This window comes from Canis lupus, chromosome 4 (genome assembly GCF_048164855.1).
Source record: "Canis lupus baileyi chromosome 4, mCanLup2.hap1, whole genome shotgun sequence".
Taxonomy (NCBI): Eukaryota; Metazoa; Chordata; class Mammalia; order Carnivora; family Canidae; genus Canis; species Canis lupus.
The window spans coordinates 76,223,577-76,236,317 of record NC_132841.1 but is presented as its reverse complement, the minus strand read 5'-3'; the positions used below and the strand labels follow the sequence as shown (position 1 = coordinate 76,236,317).

General features: G+C 44.3%; 1 protein-coding gene across 4 annotated transcripts in view; it reads left to right on the top strand.

Annotated features, from left to right (window-relative positions):
- Positions 1-12,741, top strand: part of PDZD2 (PDZ domain containing 2) — a 358,704-nt gene that overhangs the window by 224,953 nt on the left and 121,010 nt on the right. The window contains exon 1 of one of the 4 annotated variants that reach the window (XM_072824999.1): positions 1,992-2,396. The exons of the other annotated variants lie outside the window; for them this stretch is intronic. The gene's annotated coding sequence lies outside the window, so the exon portion shown is untranslated. Of the gene's footprint in view, positions 1-1,991; positions 2,397-12,741 lie in introns of those variants that run through there. 4 annotated transcript variants of the gene reach the window in all.

Here is a 12,741-nt window from a genome sequence, read left to right as displayed (position 1 = left end):
TCTGTAATAAAAAAGATAGTGAGTTAAGTGAATATCACGTTTTCTCATATCCAGAACAGTGTTCCTTTATTGCTCTCTAAGAAAACTTACTACAGGTCCCCCAGCCTTTCTCCTGAACATGCAGTTCTCCTCAACCCAGCACAGTATTTCATTGTTAAAGACATTTCTAATAAGGGAAGAGGAAAATCTGGTGACCTTGCTCATGTTTAACTTGTGTCAAAACCGGAGGCCTGGACGTGGAGCAGGCTTCTGTAAGCAGCTCATTGTCCACTGCAGAAACACAGAAAAGTTTCTCACAAGGAGACTGTAGTTTAAGAAGAAAAACAAAACAGCCAGTATTAATTTTCTTTCTTCTCCGAGACATTTCAGCCATCCAGCGTCCCGTATTTGGAAGTTGGATGCTGTCAGTGGAGAAGAATGGGGGTAGGGCCCAGTTTGACAGATGAAAACAAGTGAGGAAGTATGAAAATATGTATAGCATCGTGTCCCATGGGAGTTTGGGGCTGGAAAAGAAGATGGTGGCAACGCACTTGACAAGTCGGCTCGTCAGAGCTGGCAAGGGTGGGTCCTTTAATCTGCCATGTGAGCCAGGTAGCACCTTTGTCTGTATTTAGAAAGGAGTTTGGCTCTGAATGTAGAGATTAAGCAACCTGCTATTCCTGTATGCGCTGGAATTTCTCAGACACAGTCAGAAACCTGATTTGCGTAACTGCTGAAACTCAACTAGAAGCCAAGCACACTGAGGCCTGGACTCCCCAAGCAAGGAGCAGTTAGGAATCACAGCACGTGAGGGAGTTTATTAAGCTTGTCCAAGAGGGTGTGGCGCTCTGTGGCCAGATTTAATGGGGCAGGCTCTGGGGTGAAGGGTCAGCTTTGGGTTCCCATCAGCAGGCCATGATTACAGGGTGAGTAATCTCTTCTCCATGAGTTGGTGCTCTAGAACTACCTGGTATCTCAAAGTAGCTTGAGGGACCTTTTCGTTCCTGAGCCATGTGACCAAGCTGGCTCATAAGGAGACAGAAACTGCCAGGCAGTCAGAGTCTGATCATGAGCTAAACTGGAGGATAAGCCACGAGCAGCACTTAATTAACCAACTCATTTATAGCGTATTGGGAGGGCGAGTGTGTGGGCTCAAAGCTGGAGCATCTGCCCCCTCCCTTTGGCTCTCTGATCAGGGCTGGAATCTGACCTCTGTTCATCAGCTTTTTCCTGACCGTGAATAGGATAAAAGATGGAGCTAAACGTGCACCTGTGTGTGTAAAAGTATGTAAATCTAGAAGAGATGAACACCAAGTAAATAGAAGTTATGATCCTGAGTTAGAAAGGGAGACTCGTGATCATGTCCACCAAAGGGAATTGATAATTTCACGTCTCAGTGGCTGGCAAGGATCCCCTTGTGTAGCTCTGTTGTTCATGTACAGGTTGTGTCCCTCTTAAGAACTTCTGTAGGGGCACCTGGGTGGCTCAGTGGGTTAAGCGTCTGCCTTCAGCTCAGGTCATGATCCTGGGGTCCTGGGATGGAGCCCCAAGTCAGACTCCCTGCTCAGCGGGGAGCCTGATTTTCCCTCTCCCTCTGCTGCTCTCCCTGTTTGTGTGCTCTCGCTCTCTCTCTCTCAAAGAAATAAATAAAATCTTTTTTAAAAAATATAAAGAAAGAACTTCTGTAAGCAATACACCCTCTCAACTCCAAACACCCTTTCTGTACCTTCCCTGAAGTGGGGGCCAGGGGCTGTAACACAACATCCCTCTCACCTTGGATGTCCTGACTGAAGCTGTGCTGTGTCCTCAGTGGCGGGGAATAAGATAGCAGCATTCCTCTTCCATTGAGTGACGCCTGCTCTGCTTAGTGAAGGAGGTGGCTGAGTGTGCCTACTAGGACGTCTTCTGACGGCTTTGCTATCCCCGTTGGCCCACTGCCTCAGGTTCCCGTGGTTTGTTAACTCTAAGTGTGCATGGGCATGCGGCTGCACTACACTATATTCCACAGACGGCCTCAGCAGGACACGGGGTGAGCTCACGGCCTCTGCTTAGGTACAAGGTCCATGTGCGATGAGTCCGGCCATGGCAGCAAGTGACCTGGGACTCTAGATCCACCTCCCTTTTTATAACCTCTTCCTGAAGAAGCAATATAACTATATTTTACCAGAGGAAACTTGGCACTTAGAAGGACCCAGAGCGATTCCTTTGGTAAAAGAAAAGCATTAATTTATATTTTTGGTAACTTTGAGGTTCAGAGGCTGTCAGGTATACTTAAAGCAAGACACACCTGGACTATCTTCTTTGCCTTTCTAATTTCCACTCGAGTCCTTCTACCAAATTAGAAGACGGAAAACGAGCTGGAAACTGGCAGAGGAGGGCAAGTCTGAAGAATGACCAGAGTGGCCCTTGAGAATCAGGTCAGTTAAAGGCCTCTATTTCAATGGGCCTACCTAGATGGGGGGGCAGGGGGGCAGGACATTTGTAGATTTACCTTATCTACCCTTAAAGGGTAGATAGGTGGTCTTCTGTGTCTACATTATATCTTCCCAAGCCTTGCCCTTTTAACAAGAGCTTAAACATTCTTACAGGCTCTCTTCCCACCTCTTGCAAACAAAAAAAGTGGCCTTATAGTGAACAATTTAGAATTCCCACCCAGGTCAGAACACACATGGAAGTGGCCTAGCCAGGGGGAACTGGGAGGGTATTCAAAGGCACCATAGTTGCCTTCATTTGAATAGCATGAATCTCTAGATTCATCATGATGTTCTTGATGGAAGAGCAGCCCTGTCCCCATGCCTTTTGCTCTTATTTCTGCTCCTTTGGCAATAAATGTTCTTCTTTTCTCCTGTGGGCTGGTTCCATCGGCCAGAGGAGAATCTGTCTTCCAAGGAACCATGCCTTTGCCTTCAACTTCCCAAATTCCACCTTAGTCTTCACCTTGCAACGCTTTGACTGAAGTTCCGAGACGGCTGCCTGGAGGGTAGAGGGTTCAATGTTGGCAGTAAGCTGCGGGCTTTGGAAAACATCACAGGTATTTTATTGTAACAGATGCAAGCAGTTTTGGCAGGAGAGCAATAAAGACCTGGAGGAGAAATAGAAAATTACCTCTAAGCAACATAGGGGAGAAGGTGGCAGGAATGAAGGGTACAGTTTGGGTTTACAAAGCTAAGTGCTTTGCACAATCCTTTTTACAGGCTAGAACTTGCTTGACTTCAGTTTCTCCCTCAAGTCAGTTAAAGAATGGTGGAGGAGAACAGAATGCTAGAGCTGAGAATGTACCTGAGGGCATCTTGGTGGGTGAGGATTTTATGGAGGTCCCGGTGGCCCAAGGAAACTTTGTGGGGTGGAAATCCTGCTGTTTTCATAATGCTGAGGCATTAGACATTCTTAGGCCTCTAACTAATTAGGCATTCTTAATGCATTTCTTATGGTAACAAAAATTCAACACTTCGCCTTAAAAGTGAATAGAGTCAGTTATTTCAAACTTTCACTAGGAGGAACGTGAGTCATCTCTACAGTATTCTGGTGGCTTAATTAATTACATTTGTTGCCATTGGGATTTCAGGGTGGGGAGAGAATCTGCCGTCAGCTCTAGTCTTTTTACTGGGGGTTCTTTCCTCCAAGAAAACGTTTGGGTTTTCTCTAAAACTAGAGCAGTCTGAAAGCTAAGATATCAAATCTTGCAAATAGTCTCCTTTCTAGGCCCGATGACCGTAAATAATAGAGTGCTGAATTTTAAAGGCAGTGTTACTGTGATACGATATACCGCGATAGATTCCTATTATCCACAGGTTGACCCTCAAATCTGTGAGGTTTCCTCTGCTTTCAGCCTATTTTCTTACTTATAACCACATCCTAGATTACCAGCCCCTGGACCAAGATGGGTGGGGAAAAGTAATACAACTCATCACAGGGTGTTCAAAAGCAAGGTTTAGCACTCTTTCTCAGATGAGCAAACCTAGCTAGAGAAAAGCTAAGCGTGAGTGACCTGTGTGTGTGTGTGTGTACATTAGGGAGAGGAGCTGCAAGCAGAAATTAATTCATGACGCTCACATGGACCTGGAGACATGGCTATTTTCGAGCAAAAATCTTTATGTAAGACTGTGTCTCGAGTTTGGAGGTCTTTCTTCCATTTGTGAACATGTGGCTCAAACATGCTCACATGATTTGTGTTTGTTAGAGAAATGCCTCATTGTGTAGTAGCGACTTTCCTGTGAGAGTTCAAACCGAGTGTCAGATGAATTCCCCAAGGCTGATGTGTTCAGTTCCATTTTGCTTTCATGGCACTTTGGTTAGTGTGAGGGGAAAGCGGCCTGCAGAGCGGCGTAGATGCCTTGGATGTACAGTTTTGAAATTCAGAGACAAATCGATTTTGGCTTTTTCTGAAAATGGATCTTATTTTGAGAACCACAGTTGACATGGCTGTGGGAAGTGTTGCTTATTCTTGGCAAGAAAACCACCCTGAAAAGGTGCCGTGCTTATGATCCAAGAGACAGGGAGCCTGCCCCAGGCCCTCTGGCAGAGCACGGAGAATGTTTCAGGACTCAGTGTCAGTAATTTATATTAAATCCATATTCGAATGGAAGTACCTATACAGATGGAGAAGGCAACTGCCTGCAAAATAGGATCCTTTTAGTTGCTCTGTGTAATGGTATTCAGAATGTAGCCTGGCATGTCTGTTTCAGAAATATTTGGGATCCCAACCTAAAGAACTTGATCAAAAGTACTCCTTAAATATCTAAGTGTTCAACCCTGTGGTGGGAACTTGCATCAAAGCCAGCAGACAGAAGTCAAAAAGGCAAATTCACTCTCAGAGAAGGAAGTGATTTGACCAGCTTTGCTCAAACTAAGATGAGACAGACAGACAGATATGGGGCACAACTCCCTACCTCCTTTTGCATAAGATCCCTAAGCATCTCTTACTCTTTTTTTTTTTTTTAAGATTTTATTTATTTATTCATGAGAGACACAGGGAGAGAGGCAGAGGCACGGGCAGAGGGAGAAGCAGGCTCCATGCAGGGAGCCCAACGTGGGACTCGATCCCAGGTCTCCAGGATCACGCCCTGGGCTGCAGGCGGCGCTAAACTACTGAGCCACCCAGTCACCCCAGCATCTCTTACTCTTAACCTAGATTTTATTAATAGATTTCAGAGGGACCGTGGACCTGGAAGAGAGGAAAATTAAATATTTGTTGTCACTAAAACTAGTTCAAATTTAGTATCCTTCGTGAATGGATATAGGGAACAAAGCACAGTAGTATGAGCAGTCGCCACACCTGGCACCAGTGATGCGTATTACCTGTAGGAGATATCTTCCAATATCATGCTCATTACAACTTTGAAAATATATCCGTTGATAAACCTGTTGCTAGATCTCATTTTTTTATTTAAATTCAATCAGCCAACATATAGTGCTTCATTAGTTTCAGATGTAGAGTTCAGTAATTCATCAGTTGTGTATAACATGTGGTGCTCATCACATCACGTGCCCTCCTTAATGCCCATCACCCAATTACCCCATCCCCTCACCCACCTCCCCTCCAACAACCCTCAGGTTGTTTCCTAGAGTTAAGAGCCTCTCATGATTTTTCTCCCTGACTTCCCACTCAGTTTTCCCTCCCTTCCTCTGACCCTCTGTGCTGTTTCTTATATTCCATATGAACGAAACCATGACAATTGTCTTTCTCTGATTGGCTTATTTCGCTCAGCACAAAACCCTCCAGTTCCATCCACGTCAATGTAAATGGTAGGTACTCATCCTTTCTGATGGCTGAGTAATATTCCATTGTACATATATACCACATCTTCTTTATCCATTCATCTGTCAGTCTTATTTAATGTGTTAATTAAGAAGCACATAGGTTATGGTATACATTTAAAAACATTTAGGGTATTCTGTTTTAACATAATTGGTTTTCTTTGTAATCCTAAATATTTTATGCATTTAAAGATATTATCATGAGATTTTACCAGATAGCCAGAAAGGCCCGTGGTATAAAAATGAAAGAAAGAAAGCCAGCCAGCCAGCTTGTCTTTAACTTTTAAAGGCTACCATTTGATATTTAGATCTTCATTTACCAAGAGAAAAATAATAACCCAGGACAGTAGAGTGTGTTCCAATCTATGATTCACCTGGGGATAAAATGCAGATTCTTGTGCAGTGGGTCAGGATGGAAGCTGAGGTCTCTGCATTTCTAGTAAATTCAGAGTAGCCAGGCTGTAGCCCACAGCAATCTGAATAAAGGCCCATGTTTTCCAAACTCACTTGTAATCATCTTAAGCAATTTTCATTATAGATAATATATAGCTTAACTATGATAACAGTTGGTTGTGGGAAGAGATGTCCCAAGAGAGGGAAAGTGGGAGAAGCTCAAAAGACAAACTTCACCTGCTTCAAAGTGTCCTACATTCAGTCTTTCAGAGCCCAGAGTAGCTGCTGGGCTGGCAAGTGAACGTGGTGGAGGCTCAGGCCTGGGAGAGGCCGCCAAGGTAAAGGGCATCGTAGCAGATGTGTGTGTCTCACATGTTTCTATCATGGGATGCCTTGTCTGGGAAGCTGGGGCAGCCAGTGCCTGTGAGGGGCCGTCTCCCGAGCCCTTGGAGCTGGTGTGTGCCAGGTGACCCGGGGACAGTGCTGCAGCTGCCTGAAGAGGGCAGGATTCCCATCCCATCCTGTGTGTGCGATTTGACCTCCTGCTCTGCCCCAGGAGCATTGCCTATGGCCTTCTTCCTTCCCGAAGGGTGATTTGTTACGTGTGTAATTAGATGATGCAAGTCGTGTATCTTTGTAAGATTTTCATAGATGTTTGCAAATTAGAGAAAGGTCCTTTGGCAGAGTATGAAGGGGAAAAGATCACTGGCCTCCATGACCCAAGCAATTTTCTTTAATAACCCAGGACCCCCAGTCCTGACCTGCCCTTTTCTGCAGGTGCTGCTGACCTGCTGACCTCGGTCAAACCATGCACATCATGTAGCTTGCTGGTGGCTTCACAGAGTGGCCACTGAGGTCTGGAAATCCAATTTTGTCCATGTTCCAGAGGTTATCAGCTGCCTGGAGACTGACTCCTGCTAATCAGACTCCCCAGACATGGGCATCCAAAACCCATTAACTCCTAGTGAAGAAAGGAGCCTTGCAGTCACCAAATACGGTGCTGCCATCTTTGTCACTTGTTTCTGCCATCTTAGCCCTATGTTCCCAGAAGAGAGGCAACATGAGGACTTCATATGAAGTAAGTCTTAAGGAATGTTCCAGGTACCTAGATTCCATGTTCTCCCTCATGTATAGAGCTGAATAATCATACCAAGATTCCCTCAGCTTTGGGGCTCGCCTTGACTAGTTTTCCTTAAGTCTACTCCTTCCCTCACCCGGTTCCAGTATAGTGGCCCCTCAGCTATTCTGCTTCAGCTTCCATATTTCTGGGCCCTGCCTGCCTGCGACCATCTCTGCACCCCCCACACCCATTCTTGGATCATCTCTGAGGAAGGGTGCGTGTGTGGATGCGGCAGGTGGGACAGCATAGGTGCACAGCCATTACAAGGAGACTCCTAATGTTTCTACTCTCTTCCTTTTTTTTTTTTTTCTTTTAATTTTTTTTTTTTTTTTTATTTATTTATGATAGTCACAGAGAGAGAGAGAGGCAGAGACACAGGCAGAGGGAGAAGCAGGCTCCATGCACCGGGAGCCCGACGTGGGATTCGATCCTGGGTCTCCAGGATCGCGCCCTGGGCCAAAGGCAGGCGCCAAACCGCTGCGCCACCCAGGGATCCCTTTTTTTTTTTCTTTTAACTCTCTTATTATTTCTACTTTCAGGGCCAATCCCCTGTAGCCCCAAAAGTGGTGATCCCAGTTTTGAGGAAATACAGATGACCCTTCCTGACCAGAAGACTGCTCCCTAAAAAAATGTGTTGTTTTATTCCAGTCTCTGCAATAAGACTCCCTAGTTACCGTCAATATTCTGGTTCCCAAAAGCCAGCCCGTCATTCCGGCTATGTCACACAAGGCATTTTTATAAAATACAGATTACTGAGCCCCAATCTCCATTCTGAGTGAGAGTCTAGAGTTGTACTTGTAAAACATTCTGCAGGAGTAGAGGAATCCCTCAAATGGTGGCCACCTGTTTCAGAATGTTTTTGTGTCAGTGCTGTCCTGTCAGCAATGGATGAGGGTGATTGGAAATCTCTTTTATTTCTTATGGATACTTTTCCTGTTTGCTTAAGTTCTTGTATGTAATCAATGTGTGTTGTCTTACAAAGCGATTTTTTTTTCTTCTTTGGATAAAAGGCTCCCCAGATTATTCTTCTAATCAGCCAAGCTTGAAACCACTGCCATAGACCTGTTGTCCCAAATTCAGAGCCTCATTTTATCAATGAGAAAGCTGAGGCTTTGGAGATGAACCAGCTACCCAGAATCGGGAGAGGGGTGCCTTCTGGGTTGATGTGTGTAGACCATGCCCAATACAGATTCTCTGCTCCTTGACTAGAGCCACTTACTCTAAGCCTCAAGGGCCTTATTCCTGGGGTGTCTCTATAGAGGAACAATAATGCCCATACGTACAAGGCGCCAGACCAAATTTCACCAAAATATTGTCCCCAGTTCTAGCACTAAAATGTCAGTGACATCCACCATCCTGTTGCTTCCACAGTTGACAGATTGAGGCCCCCAGAGCACCCAGGGGGCCCCACCTCTTCATTAGATCACTTCGGCCTCCAAAACCTCAAATTCTCCATCTGTAAAATGAGGATAATTCTGTCTCACTACCTCCTTTACAAACTTGTGCAAATCAAACAAAACTGTATGTGAAGGGCTTTGGGGGAGAAAAGAACAAAGCATTATATCATCTTAAGGTGGCCACCGATATTATTACATGTTACATTTCTGCTTACTGGCCCCAAATAGAATCACTCTGGGTAGAGAAATACTTTATTCTATTATAACCCAGTGAAAGGCTTACTTTGGGGAGAAGGTTGGGAGGAAGATCAGGATTCCCATAGAAATCTACCACTTCTGAATTTCCTGAATAAAGCCTCTCTATGGCCCTTTAGTGAATCATTTCATACCCTCTACCCATCAACGGCCACTTTCCAGCTGTACTCCAGAGCCAGGAATTGTTTAGGGGAGCAAGTTGGTACATGTAAGTCCCAGGATGTTTTTCTGTCTGCGTAAAGGCGGGGACTGTCTTTCATGCCTCTCCTACTGCTCTGGGTGGTGAAAACACTTCAAGATTTGTCATTTTGAGAATGGCAGGGTTTTTGACCTTGTGTTCCAGACTAGATTAAGAACCAGACAGATTTTAGTATCTGTAAAAATGTCTGCAACTGTTCCAACAGAGGGAGATCCCTAGAATGGATTAAGCTTTACTTTTCTGCCCAAGAAATAACACTGCTTGGGAATGAGGGAACTCAGTGTGTGGTAAAGTAACCTTAGTGATATTAAGCACCAGCAATGTTTCCATAGAGTTGCTGAAAGAAAACTTAAGGACTTGGAGAGATAAAGACAATTTATTGGTTTATTGGTATAAAGACAATAAAAACTGAAATTACATATAACAAATTAGTTCTAAGAAAGGAAGATGTGAGTAAAGACATGACACAGATGGCATGCACTTAACTAGAGGAGGCTTCCAGCTCCAAAATTATGTAACTTTGCAAAGAAAAAAAAAATCCTAGGTTGGAATGAATGGGAAAGAGTGCATGAAAGAAGCCATTCTTAAATGGACGTTGATGCCAAAGGAGGATCTGTGTAGGCAGGGAGAATGGGAAGTGCCCTCCCAGAGAGTGAAAGTCCAGAGTAGAGGCTCAGGGGTGAAGCAGGTTTTTGTGGGTTTATAGAGAGAGGTATACACTAACAAGAAGAGTGGGAGTTGAGATTGACCCTGTTGACTCTCGTAGATTGGTCAGATTTGGCCTAATACAGAGGAGATTGAAGAGACTTTAGTAAACCAGACAAATTATTTAATGGCTCAACTCACTTTCATTTACTTAGAAACCCAAATGCCAGGCTCCTGAGAATCGGCATTAGAATTACCCAGAAAATTTTAGAGGGGAAAAAACATGCTGGCTTCTACTCAGCCATCCCCAGGCCCTGATTTAGTATTTCAGACCTTGGAAACAATTAGGGGTAGTGGTAAAGGTAGAGATCCTGATTTTTTTTCTTAAGCTCTCTAAATACAACCAATAATAGGAGCCAGCCATGAAAATTTTTAAAGACTTTCACCCTCATATATGACATAAGAGTAATATGAAATAGCTCTTTCTTTAAAGATTTTATTTATTTATCCGAGAGAGAGCACAAGTAGGGGAAGCAGCAGGTAGAGGGAGAAGCAGGCTCCCCACTGAGCAAGGAGCTCGAGGGTGGGACTTGATCCCAGGACTCTGGGATCATGACCTGAGCCAAAGGCAGATGTTTAACCAACTGAGCCACACAGGCATCCCTTTAAAATAGCTCTTAAGTACCCAATTTGTGTGATTCTAACAGAATTTTGAGGTTGCAAGTAATAGAAACCAATTCTGGCTCATTTAAGCAGAAAAGAAATTTAGTGACAGAATGTTGGGTAGCTTACAGAAGACAGTAGAAGCGTTGAGGTCTGGGCTCAAGAGAATGGGCAAGAACCAAGTAGCCAAGAAACACACCCAAGGTATGGCACAGGAACAGCCTACTTAGGATACCACTACTGCTGCCACTACAATTACTAGACTCTCGTGACCAGCCTTGATCTGTTCCTGTGTCCTAGCATCATTTCCGCATGATCCAGAGTGCCACACAAGAGCCTCCAGTGGGCCAAATCTAAGTCATGTGCCTGTGGGCTGGTTCCTGGGAGTAGGGGCAGATAACAAACGTCCCTTCCCCACTACCCTTCATGTAACAGTGCTTCTCCAAATCCAAATCCAAAGGCTGATCCAATGACAGATAGGTAGCCTCCGGATCATCAGGCAAAATGAGCTAGAGAGTTTCTCTCCTTCCCCATCTCCTTTCCATATCTTTTTCTTCCCCTGCCTTTCCTATCCTTCACTACCTTTCCCAGATGCCCTGTTCTCTTTCAGGTACTGGCAAAGTTGGTAAACCACCAAGCTCAATGTGACTGGCTTACTGCTGGTCTCCTCTCTTCGTGGAAGCCCTTTCACTCAGCTGACTACCAAATCCCAAACCCTGCCTACAGCTTCCCTGCCTCCAAAGGCAGCCACTCCATCATGGGATTACCCTAGGTGTTTAAAACGTTGTTTCTTAAAGCCAAATATCTTTCATCCTTTATCTTTTTCTTATGGGTACTAATCCTATAAGCTGTGACACCTTGAATGGTCTACCCCTTTCCTCATATAACCATTCATATATTTGTGTATAAAACCATTATATTCCTCCTACACCCCCATCCTATTATCTTCTTTCTCCAGGATAAGCATCCTTAGTCTCTTCAGCTGCTCATTATAAGACAGGATTGCCACTTTAAAAAAAAAAAAAAAGATTTTATTTATTTATTCATGAGAGACACACAGGCAGAGACATAGGCAGAGGGAGAAGCAGGATCCCTGTGGGGAGCTTGATGCAGGACTCGATCCCAGGATCACACCCTGAGCCAAAGGCAGATGCTCAACCACTGAGCCACCCAGATGCCCCAAGATTGCCATTTTTTGTGCCTGAACTGAATCAAACCCTCTATGTGCAATCCTCTCTAGAAGAGGATTATCACCTCCTTTTGGGCAGTATCCTTCTAATGCAAATGTAGAAATGTCTTTAGTTGGTTCTGTTATGAGATTAAGTTGACTATCCATGGAAACTTGTAGATAGGATCAGATTCTGGCCCAGGAGCCTAGGACCACCATCCTTACCTAACCTGAGTCACTTGAGAGAAATTCCACATTGCTCTGTGGACTCAGAAGGTAAGTTCTAGATGCTGGAAAAATGAAGGGCACAAGCCAGCAAGAAGATCCCATTACACACTTTTACTGCACTAAATGGATCCTTCCTACAGAAGTAAATAGTTAACATGCTATTGATGAACAGAAGATGGTATCATCTTCAGAAGATAGAGTTTGGGGGATCCCTGGGTGGCTCAGCGGTTTAGCGCCTGCCTTTGGCCCAGGGCGCGATCCTGGAGTCCCTGGATCGAGTCCCACGTCGGGCTCCCGGCATGGAGCCTGCTTCTCCCTCCTCCTGTGTCTCTGCCTCTCTCTCTCTCTCTCTCTATGTCTATCATAAATAAATAAATAAATCTTTAAAAAAAAAAAAGAAGATAGAGTTTGGTTTGCAAAAGTCTCTTTCTTTCTTTCTTTCTTTCTTTCTTTCTTTCTTTTTCTTTCTTTCTTTCTTTCTTTTTTTTTCTTTCTTTCTTACACACAAACAATGTGAGGCAGAGGGAGAGAGAGAATTTCAAGCAGACACTGCTGAGAGCAAAGCCCAACACAGGGCTTAATTTTACAAGACTGAACCACTCAGGCACCCCTCTTCTTTATTATTATTAAGTCAAGTTTATTGAGATAGAATTTGCTTACACTTTTTAGCATAATGGATTTTACCTAATTCCAGAAGACAGGATTAAATGCAATATACTTAAATGCTGAGACATCATGCTAACATAAGAAATAAACTTTCCAGTTGTCCCGGTCTTATCAGTTCTGACAAACACAAGTCATGTAAATCACCACCTCAGTCAAGAGGGAGAACCCTTCCATTCCCCCTAGGAAGTACCCCCCTATGGTCAAACCCACTCATCACCCCCAGCTTCTGGCAATCGCTTATGTGTTCCCTGTCCCTATTGTTTTGCCTTTT